General features: G+C 40.9%; 1 long non-coding RNA gene across 2 annotated transcripts in view; it reads right to left on the reverse strand.

Moving 5' to 3' along the window:
* The window catches only part of LOC309646346, a 218,325-nt gene that overhangs the window by 81,357 nt on the left and 126,243 nt on the right, over nt 1-10,725 (reverse strand). The window lies entirely within an intron of this gene.

Below are 10,725 nucleotides of genomic sequence, written 5' to 3' on the forward strand. Positions count from 1 at the left end.
GCTCTTAGAGCAACGTTTCTCAATCTCCTCACTATTGGCATTTGGGGTGGATAATTCTCTGTTGTTGGGAGGCTGTGCTGTGCCCTGTAGGGTGTTTAGCAGCCTCCCTCGCCTCTCTTCACTAGATGCCAGTAGCATATATCCTTCCCTCCAAAGCCGTGACAACAAAAACATCTCGATGTTGCTAAATCTCCCTGGGAGAGCAAAATTGCCCCTGGTTAAAAACCACTGTCTTAGCATCCAAATTAAGAAGTTGGAAGGGGTTTTACATATCCCCTTTTCTGACGACTTCCAAATTCTTTGGACTGTGTCCCATGACCCATGATACATGTAAATGTGCGTAGATTCATATTTATCCTACATATGCATACGTATCAAAAGTTTCACAATACAATGTTTACCCTGTGTACAGTGTAATGCACTCTGTTTTCAATTCTGTTGTTTTGTATTCTGTTTCTTTTCTAAAAAATATAAATATATATAAATAAATGAATATATATATGCTGGTCATGACCCTTTAAATTGATTTCATGAGCCACTTATAGGTTACAACCTACAGGTTGGAAAATACTGATCTAGTCAACTTTATTTTACCAAGGGCCAATGAAATCTCCAGACATTTCAGTCCCACGCTGGGCCCCCTGCATCACTCATTCTACCGATGAGCGTTTCAGGCTGACCCTCACCAGCTTTCCAGCTTCCAGAATGGACCAGGATTCCACCGCCCACGCGGTACAGGGGCAATAAGTATCCCAAGCTTTTCCTAGCTTTTGATTTATATGTATACACATAATAAATATAAATATACACACATTTTCATGGAAGCCATGAGAGTGGGTAACAGCTAGGACCCCATGCAATTTTGCTTTTTGATGATGCTAAAATAGTCGTTTTTAACCAGATAGACATAACTTTGGAATAATTGAGGGGGAAAGTTTAATTCCAAGGTATTGAGTCACACTCAAATTGATTCTACATTGAAAGCATCTTCATATTTCTTCTCTCTCTCTCTCTCTAAATAGCAAGCAGCAGGTTGCGCGGGGCTGTGTCTGTCTCCCAGAGGCAGGAATTAGCCCTGGCCCTGAAGACCTGCCTTTGCCAGCTCCTGAGACATTTAACACTTGGGCACAACAGAGCGGACAGCCAAATCCTGCCCTGAGCCAGAGTAGGAGTTGCTGGAAGGAGAGCTTTCAGATGTAATCAGCCAATCCATTTTTTATAATCTCCTATTACAGAAATGGGAGGGGGCAGCTAAAAGGACCTTTTCTAAGAAGAGAAATATTTTCTAGTTTAAAATTTAAAAGGCTGAATCATAGAATCCTTTCACAGACCACTCTCTGCATAATGTTTTTTTCCCCAAAAAGTTACTCAGCTGAGGTTAATGGTGAATAATAACAGCTGACATTTACTGAGCACTTGCCACAGGCATGGCTCTGCGGCAAGTCCTTACATGATCATTTCATCATCTCAAGCGTTTTAGGAGGCAGGGGGCATCCTTACCGTCCCCATTTTGTAGATGGAGACATTGAAGCACAAATTGCGTAAATGACTTGCCTTAAATAACAAGGCTCCAGAGCCATTATGCTGGGAATTATACCCAATAGGGTTGCAGATGCAGCCCATAAAAATACAGAACGTCTCTTTGCATGGGACATATGTATATTAAAAAAGCATTTGTTGTTTATATGAAATTCAAATTTAACTGAACATCTTGTTTTTTATCTGGCAGTCCTAAACTTGAGCGGTTTGAATACAGAGCTCTTATTCTAAGGCACTCTGCCCATGGTTCTCAAAGTGTGGTCCCAGGACCAGCATCATCATCATCACATGGGAAATGGCTAGAAATGCAAGTTCTTGGGCTTGACCTAGGACAGAGAATTCCTAGCGCCGTGGGACAAGTTGGTAAAGAAATGCCTCCCAAACTTTGGTCAAATTTATGACCAAGAGGAAGCGCAGCGGACAAAAAATGCCTGCCACTCCAGTAAACAAAAACTGTCTCCTGCCATTCCAGTAAACAAGGAATATTGCCCGCCATCAAGCTATCAGCCACGGCAGCTGCCTCCCCAGCCCCCCTAATACCCCACCCCTGAGGGTGCGCCCTGAGGGGAATCCAGAATGTAGAAGATCAGGAAGCATGTGCTTTGGATACTGGCTCTAGATAAGATGCATATCTAAGGAATAATTACAGTGAGCCCAGATTCTTGCATCTTCCCAAATACAGAAAAGTGCTAAAATCATTAACTTGAGGTGTCTATTTTTTGTGATTAGCAGTAATCTTTTGACGTTTGACTACATGGGGTATTTTTTGTTTGTTTGTTTTTCAGCAAAAACTCCTATATATCCTGGCTCCTCTCGTCCCTCTTTGGAACAGTTGCTCAGAGCTATCTGAGAGGCTGCCTCCCAGGCTACAGTCCTCAGGAAGTTCCCCGAATAAAACATGACTTTTAGATGGTATGGGTATTTTTTTTCAGTCAACAGGTTTCACCCCAGACCTACTATGTCAGAAACTGTGGGTGGGGTCCCCAAATCTGGGCTTCAGCAAGTTTTCCAGGCAAATCCAACCCACACTCAAGTTTGAGCAGCACTGCAGAATACAATACGACCGCCACAATATTCTAAGGCAGGTAGAGATGCAGTCATGCTTAAAAGTGGGCCCCCGAGTCTGAACATCAAGGTCTTCCCATGACTCCATATCTCTCCTTTTTCCCTTCTTCTTCATCCAGTCGAGTCCTACATACATCAACCCCCAAGCTCAGTGCACACTTTAACAACATACTTCGCTTTCGCACACTGGAGTCTGTCTGGTGCGTTTTCATAGACATTCATTCATTCATTCCTTCATGGAGGCAGACACTCAATCATTCAACAAAACCTTTTTAGCTGCCATTGTGGGGCAGGCACTGTGATGGGCACCGAGTGCAGTTTACTTCATATTAAAGTTGCTTGTGTAAACACATCTGTTTCCTGCATTAGATCAAGAGTTCCTGGAGGGCTGGGAGGATGGGGAGGAGAAAACTTTTTAATGTCTGAGTCCCTAGTTCTGAGTCAAGAGCCACAAAATGTTTTAATAGAATGATGGGAAAAAATGTGAAAAGAATTCTCACACCCTCCTCATTTTCAATTCAAAGTCCTCTGGACCCGAGTTTGCTGCCTGTCCTCTTCCTCCCCCTCAAAGAGAAGTCATGACGATGGCGCTGTCACTCTCCCAGGCATGTTTGACAGCTCGGTGTTCCTTGGCCCTGATGCCAAGTGGGTTCCTCTGTCTGTGGTTAAGAAGGTAGGGGGTTTTTCAGGTTTCGCTGCCAAGAGCTAGTTAGCTTCTCTGTCACTCAAAACAACCATCTTCACTACCTGTTCACTGAAAAAGGGCTGAGAATTGGGATGGTTAAGAGATATAACTGGAGATGGCATTTTTACAGCTACAAGACACACACACACACACACACACAATGCCTTTAGTTTTGCAATTTGCCGAAGTCCAATCACAAGCCTTCACTCGGGAAAAAGATTCATTCCATAAGATCATTTCTCCAAAGAAGATATACAGATTGCCAACAAACACATGAAAGAATGCTCAACATCATTAACCATTAGAGAAATGCAAATCAAAACTACAATGAGATATCATCTCACACCGGTCAGAATGGCCATCATCAAAAAATCTAGAAACAATAAATGCTGGAGAGGGTGTGGAGAAAAGGGAACCCTCTTGCACTCTTGGTGGGAATGTAAATTGATATAGCCACTATGGAGAACAGTATGGAGGTTCCTTAAAAAACTAAAAATAGAGCTACCATATGACCCATCAATCCCACTACTGGGCATATACCCTGAGAAAACCATAATTCAAAAAGAGTCATGTACCAAAATGTTCATTGCAGCTCTATTTACAATAGCCAGGACATGGAAGCAACCTAAGTGTCCATCATCGGATGAATGGATAAAGAAGATGTGGCACATATATACAATGGAATATTACTCAGCCATAAAAAGAAACGAAATGGAGTTATTTGTAGTGCAGTGGATGGACCTAAAGTCTGTCATACAGAGTGAAGTAAGTCAGAAAGAGAAAAACAAATACCATATGCTAACACATATATATGGAATCTAAGGAAAAAAAAAACAAAAACGTCATGAAGAACCTAGTGGCAAGACGGGAATAAAGACACAGACCTACTGGAGAATGGACTTGAGGATATGGGGAGGGGGAAGGGTAAGATGTGACAAAGAGAGTAGCATGGACATATATACACTACCAAATGTAAAATAGATAGCTAGTGGGAAGCAGCCGCGTAGCACAGGGAGATCAGCTTGGTGCTTTGTGACCACCTAGAGGTGTGGGATAGGGAGGGTGGGAGGGAGAGAGATGCAAGAGGGAAGAGACATGGGAACATATGTATATGTACAACTGATTCACTTTGTTATAAAGCAGAAACTAACACACCATTATAAAGCAATTATACTCCAATAAAGATGTTAAAAAAAAAAAAAAAAGATGATGTCGACCCCTCTTACAGAGAAAACGTGTCTGCCAGGGCTCAGGGCTGTCAGCTGAGCTGGGAAAACAAGGAATGGGATTCTCCCACAACTGGAGTTGGAGCCAACGTTATTTTTTTTAATTTTTATTGAAATATAGTTGATTTACAATGTCATGTTAGTTTCAGGTGTACAGCAAAGTGATTCAGATATATATATATATATATATATATATATATATATATATATATATATACATTCTTTTTTTACATTCTTTTCCATTATAGGTTAATTACAAGATATTGACTATAATTCTCCCTGCTCTACAGTAGGGAGAGCATGGAGAATTATAGTAGGTAGTTGTATCCATTTTATATACAGTATTTTTTTTTTAATAGACTGAGGATGAGCGTGAGTAGCAACTATACTGTGAAAATGGCCTCCAGCCTGGAATGTTCTTTACATTTCACCCTTTTGCTCGGATCCTGCTCGCCCTTCAAATCTCAGCTTAAAGGTCACCCCCTAAAACCGGGTCAGATCCCACGCTTAGCCTTCACATATCTCCTTCTTAAAAGTTGTCACAGTCAGAACTAAATTGTCGTTGAGCAATTAGCTGCTGCCTGACTCCCAACTAGAATATAAGCCCCATTAGGACTTGTCCTGTTTGTTCATCATTGCATTCCCTGCCTCTAGCACAATAGTAGGTGCTCAATAAATATTTATTGAAAGGATCAATTGAATGAATCCCAATCAGCCACCTACTGGAAGTGTGACCCTGGGCAAGTTACTTGATTCCTCTCTTTAAACCTCAGTTTCCTTATCTACAAAATGGAGATAAAAATAGTACCTGCCTCTCAGGGTTGCTGTTTGATAGAATGAGACGTGCATGTAAGAGATAAGCACAGGAACTTGGCCCCCAGTAGATGTTTGAGAAAGGTCAGCCTCTGCCTCTATTAGCTATGTTTGTCACCCAAGGGCAAAAAGCAAGGCTATGTAGCACCTAAAACAGTATCTGGGACATGGAAGGTGCTCAATAAATCTACGTTAAATAAATGGAGTGCATTTTACATGCATTCTCCCAGTAAAGCCTAATAGTAAATGCTATGTCATCAATATTCTTGTCTTCATCCCTACGTTACAGAAAAACAAGCAGTGGCTTAGGGAGATGGAAACTGGCCCAAATCTCCCAGCGATTTGCCAAGTTGCAGATCCAGATTTTGAGCCCGTTTGTTTGAGCATAACACTAGAATGTCACCCAAATTCTTTGTCCTCTCTAAGCCTCAGTTTGCTTATCTGAAAAATAAAAGAAAAAACAAACACAGTGAAAACCCCAGCCTAGTTGGTCCCAGAGGTACCCCACAGAGCAGCCACTCCATGAGAACAGTGGGTGAAATTCTTCCAAACCCATTTGCCTGGAGCACATGCAGTTGGGAGAACTGTTTACATTTCAAGTGCTCATTTTCACCGCACGACACGTAGCTGGGCTCCATGAGGGCTCCTTCCATGCTTTAAGACCAAATCAACACCAATGGGCTCAGAGAAGAGGAAGAAAAGGAAGGCTGGTGGGCTCCATCTTTAATTTGAGATGCAGCCGGCTCCTGACTGAGACAAATTCAATCAGTTTCCTGGCCTATTTCCCTGAGCATCTTAACCATCTCTTGGTGCTTTAATTTCCTACCACCTTGTTTCTAAATACTCAGCTTTCCTTCCACAGATGCTGGGTCTGTTCTCTGCACCTGTCAGCGGGGCATGATGCTCTCCCTATTCCCCGAGGCCCCTCTGCTTCTCTTCCTCCTCTTTTCTCTTTTGCATGCCCCAAACAGCAAACTCAAATCATAAATGTTTCCCATCCAGAACGCAATTAAATCTCTTTAGCCTATATTTTGAATCAACACACATTTGGGAATGCGATCATGGCAACCGTCTTAATGGGTCCTAGAGTTTGTGTGTCTATTTCCATTTGTGATTGACATTCACGTACCGCCATCAGAATTAGTAGCCATCAGTCAAGCAGAAAGTTATTATCAGGCAGCACTAAACAAAACCTCAAATCCAAGTGGAATTGAGGTTTTTCAATAATGGATGTCTGAGTAATTTAACTAATTGCTAGATTCAGCCTAGCTGAGCTTGGTTTTTTTTTTTTTTTTCCTCTCATACATAAGTAAACAGAAATCTGGAAAGTTATGAGTGTGGTACGGGCAAATTCATCTTTGGATAGAAATTCAACTTGTAAGTGTCAACTAAATCCTCTCCATTTCTTTTGAACTATCTGTTTGTTTCTATTTCTTTCAACCTGTGTCATGTAGAGTTTATGCCAGGAATTTAGACTTAAGCTGACGATGAAAGGAAAACTGTTAAAGAAAAGAAGGAAGCCACCCACTTATCCTATTTGGCAATTTCTAAAATTATCACCCTTATTTTACTGTCCTAGAAAATGCTTTTCTCACATTATAATACACCTCTTAGCCTCTGTTCATTTTTACCATGTATATTTGCAGCAGACAAAAAGGTAAGGTTTCCCCTTAAATCAGAGAAAGCCATCATTTAGGGAATGCAATGATTGAAGTTTGAATATTATAAAATGCTCAACCCAGCAGGCACTGGGGCAGGTATATCCATAGCTAATGATGGGTTTGCTCATAATTTTACAAATCCATCAGCCCTTTTCCCAAGAGATTATGAACAGAAAGAAGCTAAAATGGCTTGTCCAAAGAGGCTGGGAAAACCAACAGAGAAATATTCTCAGGATGACATATAAAAAGGAGCACAATATAACAGTAGTAGAACTGGCCCATGATCAGAATTCAAGACTTAGTATCTTAAAATATAAGAGGAGAAACACATGGATTGGCATATAGCACATTGCAATGATTCTGAGTGTGAGTTTTGGCACCAGGCAAAATGAGTCCAAGCTCTGCCTTTAACTGGTTTTATTGGAGTGAATTGTTTAACCTCTCTCAGCCTTAGTTTTCCCATCTGGGAAATAGGGTTAACATTTGTACCCCACCCCCATAAGGTTATTTTAAAGAATCAATGAGATAATGAATGAAGTACTTTACCCAGGACCCAGCCCATAGAGAGCTTCAATACGTTACTATTATTACTAACATTAATGTACAGGATGGTTCCAAAAGTCATCACTGTTGTTATTATTGTTTTCATTACCATTAATGATATATGTTAGTCCCTGGATAGAGGATTTTTTTCCCCCAGTTTTACTGATATATATTTTACAACATTGTATAAGTTTAAGGTGTACGAAATGATTTGATACATGTGTATACTACAAAATATTTACCACAATAAGTTTAGTTAACATCCTTCACCTCACATAATTATCGTTTCGTTGTGGTGGTGTTGGTGGTGGAGAGATCATTTAAGATCTGCTCTCATAGCAACTTTCAAGTGAACAATACAGTATTGTTACCTATGGTCACCATGCTGTCCATTACATTCCCCAAACTTATTCATCTTATAACTGGAAGTTTGTACCTTTTGACCAACATCTTCCCATTTCCCCCAACCACCAGTCCCTGGCAACCACTAATGTAATCTCTCTTTCTACGATTCAGCGTTTTTTAGATTCTCATATAAGTGAGATCATTCAGCACTTGTCTTTGGCCTGTATCACTTGGCAGAATGTCCTCAAGGTCCATCCCTGTTGTCCCAAATAGCAGGATTTCCTTCTTTTTTACAGGTGAAATATATATATACCACATCTTCTTTATCCATCATTTGTCGATGGATACATGGGTTGTTTCCATGTCTTGGCTATTGTGAATAATGCTTCAATGACTGTGGGAAGGCAGATTATCTCTTTGAGATAGTGATCTCATTTCCTTTGGATATTGACCCAGAAGTGGGATTGGTAGTTCTATGTTTAGTTTTTTGAGGAACCTCCATATTGTTCTCCATAGTGGCTGCACCAATTTACATTCCCACTAACAGTCCACAAGGGTTCCCTTTTCTCCACACCCTCTCGAACACTTGTTATTTCTTGTCTTTTTGAGTATGGCCATTCTGACAGATGTGAGGTGATATCTCATTGTAGTTTTGATTTGCGTTTCCCTGATGATTAGTGATGTTGAGCACCTTTTCGTGTATCTGTGGCCATTTGTATGTCTTTTTTTGGTGGGGGAAATGGCTATTCAGGTCCTTTTCCCATTTTAAAATCAGATTATTGGGGTTTTTTGCTATTGAGTTATATGAGTTCCCTATATATTTTAAATATTAACCCTTTATGGTTTGCAAATATTATCTCCCTGGAATGAAGATTTCTTTTTTAATTAATTAATTAATTTATTTATTTATTTTTGGCTGTGTTGGGTCTTCGTTGTTGTGCGCAGGCTTTCTCTAGTTGCGGCGAGCAGGGGCTACTCTTCGTTGCAGTGCGCGGGCTTCTCATTGCAGTGGCTTCTCTTGTTGCACAGCATGGGCTCCAGGCACACAGGCTTCAGTAGTTGTGGCACACGGGCTCAGCAGTTGTGGCTTGTGGGCTCTAGAGCGCAAGCTCAGTAGTTGTGGCGCATGGGCTTAGTTGCTCCGCGGCATGTGGGATCTTCCTGGATCAGGGCTCGAACCCGTGTCCCCTGCATTGGCAGGCGGATTCCTAACCACTGTGCCACCAGGGAAGTCCCTGGAATGAAGATTTTAAAGCCTTAAAGCTTTATTGAAGTATTGCCAGAACAGTCAGGGCAACATGGCTGCTAGAAAGAGCCTTTTGTCGCTGAATACTAAGCATGATTCTATGAAACAGATGTGAGATTACAAAGAAATTTGAAAGCTATTTGTTTCTACATATATTTTTTAAAATAACTTGTTATTACAAAAATAATGCCTTTTCTTTGCCTACAGGAGTTTAGATAATGTTAAATGGGGTGCTCCACTCGACACCCCAGAACCCCTTTTTCCGTTTCTGCAGACTTCTTCCTCAACTTTGGTAACCTGTGGCTCTACCTCAGGGGACTGTCCCACCAAGTGGCTTTATGCAGATTGCCTGGGAGTTTACATCCCCCTAGGGTGGTCTTTGGCCAATGATTGCTGGGTGAGGGAGTTTGAAAGCCCAGCTTTCTTGCCTTAGGTTAGAACAAGCCTGAGGTATAATTTACACCACAGAGTTTCTCTGGGGGATCAGGCTGGAGTTACCCTCGGTGGGATTTGGTCTGAAATTGCATCCTTCCTTTGTTTCCTCCCCTTTTCTGTCCTGCTTCCCCCATTCCCTTACCAGTTTCTCCTTGAGGCATTTCCTTAATAAATCTATTGCACACAAATTCTCGTCTCAGGATCTGCTTCTGGAGAGCCAGACCTAACGTAATGACAATGAATAATGGTGTCTATCCTGCCATTATGTGTGTGTGTGTGTGTGTCTGTGTGTGTGTTTGAATATGTTATGATCTCCAAATCTGACGATTGTGAAATTGCATAGTACATATAATTTGTTTTTAATTTAAATAGTTATCATTACTATCTTTCCATGTCTACAAATATGCTTCAGCAAGATGTTTCTAGCAGCCACCTGGTATCCCATTGTATGGTTATGCCATAATTTAACCAGCTCCACTCAATTTTTTATTATTGGTTACCACTATGGTAACAATGCTGGGTTGAACAGTTTTGCAGGCAAATTTTTCTGTAAGTCTATTTGTTATTAATCTACTGAAAACACTGTTCCTTGGTCATGGTAGCCCATTTCCAAGGGTTATGATTCTTATTTCCAAATGTTCCCCAAAACAACTGGACCAATTCACAGCCCTGCCAGCACTATCCTTGGTCTTCATCCCCAACCCCTTCCTCCATCTAAAAGACTAAAAACTGGTAGGCACAGCCTCTGAGAAAGTCTACAACTTGCATAATGCCAACAGAAACTTGTGTGTTCAAACTAGCTTGATTGCCATCTCCTCTGCATTAAATGATCTAAGACTAATCTACACTTTAATTTTTATCTCATGTGAATTAAAATGACTTTTCCTGGAGGACTCAAAGTTCCTGATTTCAAAACTTGCTACAAAGCTACAGTAATCAAAATAGTGTGTTACTGGCATAAGAATAGATATAGCCCAATGGGATAGAATAGAGAGCCCAGAAATAAGCCCTCACATATATAGTCAAATGATTTACAGCAAGGGTGCCAAGTCCATTTAATGGGGAAACATGGTCTTTTCAACAAACAGTACTGGAAAAACTGGATAGCCACATGCAAAAAAATAAACTGGGGCTTTTTACTTTATACCATATACAAAAATTAACTCA

This window comes from Balaenoptera physalus, assembly GCF_965194825.1.
Source record: "Balaenoptera physalus genome assembly, chromosome: 16".
Classification (NCBI taxonomy): domain Eukaryota; kingdom Metazoa; phylum Chordata; class Mammalia; order Artiodactyla; family Balaenopteridae; genus Balaenoptera; species Balaenoptera physalus.